Here is a 4079-nt window from a genome sequence, read left to right as displayed (position 1 = left end):
GTCTTATGTCAGTAGCTGTAGTATTTTTCCCTACCATGGCCCATCTCTATTTTCTATTCCTAACAGCCCCATCCTCCATCTCTCCATACAAATCTCCCTGCTGACATTCCTGCCATTTCTTGACTGACAACCAATTTTCCTACCTGTCATTATCAATTTTGTTCATTAACTCTCCCACCTGCTTCAGCTGAGGCCTCCCGAGACCAAAAAGCATCTCTGGAAAATGATTTTCCCAAGCAGAATAATTGAAACTTCTTGCACATCTAGAGAACCTTTTGTTTGAAGCTCTCAGAGTCGTTTCTAAATGTCAGTAGAAATATACATTTTATATTAGAGAGGCAGACTTTGCCATTCCAACCCAACCTAATGAAAAGTTGAAAAAAAAAACCCTCAGCAACTAGTTTCTTCTTTGTGGTTCACAGAATGCAAAACTGGTCTGACTTTTTTTTTTTTTTTTTTTTGACTTGTTAGTAGTAGCTTGTAGTTCTTTTAGACATGGTCTCAGAAATGGTTAATAACAGGAACAATGATATGCAGATAAAAATCATAGAGAGACTCTCTTGTGCCTTTCTCCAAGGAGTTCCATGAATGGCTGAGGTGTTAAGACTTGATAAGAACCTATGGAGAGGTTTCTGCAGAGGTGAGAGGCAGGAATACTCATTGGTGAAGAGCAGAGTCCTTGATAGCAGACTGGCTGGATTTAAGAGTTACAACAATAACAACATACATTTAGACAATCCTTTACTATTCATAAAGTATTTTCACACATATTATCTCACTTTGCACTTGCTGTTCCCTCTAACTGGAAAATTTTTCCCTTGGATATTGACTTGACTTACTTCCTCATCTCCTTCAGGCCTTTGTTCAAATGTCACCTTTCCTAATGGCCTTCAGCAAATTGTAATTGCATCTACCCCACCTGGCACTCCCGATCCCTTTCCCATGATATATTTTTCCTCCATGCCACTCCTCACCCTCTGACTTACTATACATTTCACATATGGAATGTAAGCTCTCTGGGGGCTGAGATCTTTGTTATTTTCACTACTGTATTCCCAAGTCCTAGGACAGTGCCTGAAATATAGCAGTTGCTTAGTTAACACACGTTGATGGTCTAAAGGAATAAATTGATGCATTGGATCCTCCCAACAGCCTTGAGGAACAGAAGTCATCATTATCTATTTTGCAGATGAGTTGATTGAGGCTCAGAAAGGTCAAGTGGCCGAGGGGGCAGGCCTAGCTCTCCTCACACTGCCTAACTCTGTGCTCCCCAGAGACACATTTCAGAAACAGACACAGTAAAGAAGGAGCACCCAAGTCAGATGAGCACTAAGTGCTTTAATGCTCAGCCTGTGCCCTCACCCGTGCATCCCGCCACACCTGCCCTCCAGAGAAGCTGAGTTCCCAAGAACCCACTGTATTTGATGACCGGCTACAGGCCTAATCACCCCATTAAGGTAGAGCAAACAAAGGGAGGGTTGAAATAATTACCAAGTCAACAAACCTGAATGGCTGGCCAGAGTAAGGTCAACACAGTAATTGCTCTTCTCCAAAAAGATAAACATGGGACTGAGTATTTCCACCTAGCTGTTCTCTCTTTCTAATGGAAAGCATCCTTTCCTGGTTAGCTGCAGAGCAGATCACCTGGCTTGGCAGCTTTCCCACTCCCACCACCCTGACTTGTTGCCTCTATTGACACATGTGGGCCATTGCTCTTCACTAAAATTCATTGTCCACACACTCAACACTTGACAACACTCTGGAAATCGATCTGCTCAAATATTTTTGGAGCTAAATTAAAATTAAGGCCACGTGTCCTTCCACTGCTCCACACTAGCATCCCCAGACACAGAATCATTCGTAAGAGGACAATTATGTTTTCTGAGAAGGGAGGGAAGTCTCATGGGAGGAAGGCAATCCAAAATCTTGGTAGTGTTAGTTATTAATGATTGAAAAAAAAACCAAATACATTTGTACGGCTCTACTGCTTACGGACATCATCTATTCACATACATTATCTGTAGGATGTAAATTTCACACTACCCTGTGAGGAAGCTGGGGAACACCTGACTCTCCATTTTCTAGAAGACGGAACTAAGAGGCTCATGACTTGCTCCAGGTCATATCAGGTAAGTGAAAGAGCAAATACTTGAATCCAGGTTTAATGATTCTAAATGACGTGCTATATGCCACTGATGTGTGTGTGTGTGTGTGTGTATGTATGTACATGGGTGTGTATGGGGAGAAAGAGAGAAAGATTGATCCTTTTCCCCCCACTGACCCCACACCTTCCAAATTGTCTTTCTCGTACACTCTTCACTGAGCTACACTGTCCCCACATACACTCTCATAGATCAGGGGGCAGGCACTCTGGCAGTCCCCAGACTGGCTGTCTCCAGTGAGGTGCTCAGAGGTAAGACTTTTTAATGCCACAAGTATTTGACTTGTTTCCAGAGCATGGACTTTGGAGTCAGACAGACCAGGGTTCCAGCAGGAATCGATTGCTTTGAACCTCAGGGTCCTCCCCTGCCCCACAGGGTCGTTAATAGAATTATATGAAAAGACAATCATGGTCTCTATTACAGTGCGTGGCACACGGTAGATGCTCAACACACACGAGCAGTTATTACTGTTTGCCATGCTCACTCACATGTCACATCCGTGAAGTGGGTGCCAGGCTGAGTTATCTGGCCTAACATTACTGTCCTGATGCCTTTACAGAGTCACTCTCTGGGTGTGAAGATGCAAGGGAGCAATGACATTCCCTCCTCTGAGGAGTTCCACTTGCTGAACAATAGCAGCGACAATAATAGCAGTCACTCCCATTTCCTGAACATTCACTGTGTGCCCAGAATTGTTCTAAGTGTTCTTGATGGATGAATGCCATTGATTCTGTCAACAGCCCTATCACAAAGGCCTACCATTATTGCCCTTTTCAGAGGAGAACACTGAGGCAAGGAGAGACGCAGTAACTCCACCAAGGATGCAAACCCAGGGAGCCCACCTGGCAAAGCGCAGGCTCTTGACCACCACACTGTGCCACCTAAACAGTAAAAGGCCCTTTGGGATGCCCCATCGTCTCTTGCAGCAGGGCTGACCCATTCCAGGTGCCCTCTCTCTCCTGGCAACTCCACCCTGCCTTGTTTGTGGCACAAGCCCCACCTGGAATCTCAAAATGTTAATATTGAACAAGCCCGGAGAATCTGTCTCACCTAATAACTCACTCGTTTTTCAGATGAAGCCCAGAAGCCTCGCACCAGGCCTGTCATGAGACCCAAGACTGTGAGTAAATGTGGGCCATGGGACCTCTTAGGACGCCCTTCATGCCCTGGCTGCCTAGCAGTTCAGCCGTGCCCTCAATTACCTTCCCTAACATGGTCAACAGCTCCCCACCATCCTACCAATGCAGGCCCTGGTATGACGTGGCTTGTCTTAATTTTTGTTTGAATTGTTTGATTGTTTAAAATTATATCTTTGCTTTGTAACATAGGCAACCATAAATCCTTCGGGGAGGCATGTGGAATATAAGGAATAAATAAATGCATAAACGAGTAGATTACCATTTTTAGCACTCTTTCCACTGACTTTTGCCTTTCTACTTGCGAATTCTAAAGAATGTAAGTGCAAGGGAGGGAAGCAAATCTAGCAGTGAGTATGGCTCAGAGACTCCTTTTTCAAAGGGAAGAAAGCATAAGAAGAAACTTGGAGCTATTACTTCTCAGTATAGACAAGAGTTTATCAAACAAGTGCTGCCTGTTTAACGTGGGAAAGCACGAGCACTAAGCCACTGAATTAGAATCGCGGTGCTCTATGGTGGTACCATGTACCGTAATAAAGACTGCTCCTATATATTTGATTTTAAAACTATTAAGATGTGGAAAAGATTCAGTAAGCCAAATACATTAGAAAATAGCATCAGCTATTTGCTAGGTTTAGGTTATACACGCATAAACGTATATATAGATGTGCTGACTCACCTTTACACAGTAAGTACCAAAAAATTGTATGTAAATTGATTATTTTTTTAGGTAAGCAGTTTAAATAAAACTTGTGGTGAGTCCCTTTATTGTTAAAAGTCA

This window comes from Diceros bicornis, chromosome 15 (assembly GCF_020826845.1).
Source record: "Diceros bicornis minor isolate mBicDic1 chromosome 15, mDicBic1.mat.cur, whole genome shotgun sequence".
Taxonomy (NCBI): domain Eukaryota; kingdom Metazoa; phylum Chordata; class Mammalia; order Perissodactyla; family Rhinocerotidae; genus Diceros; species Diceros bicornis.
The sequence above is the reverse complement of the archived record's forward strand: the minus strand, read 5'-3'. Positions refer to the sequence as shown.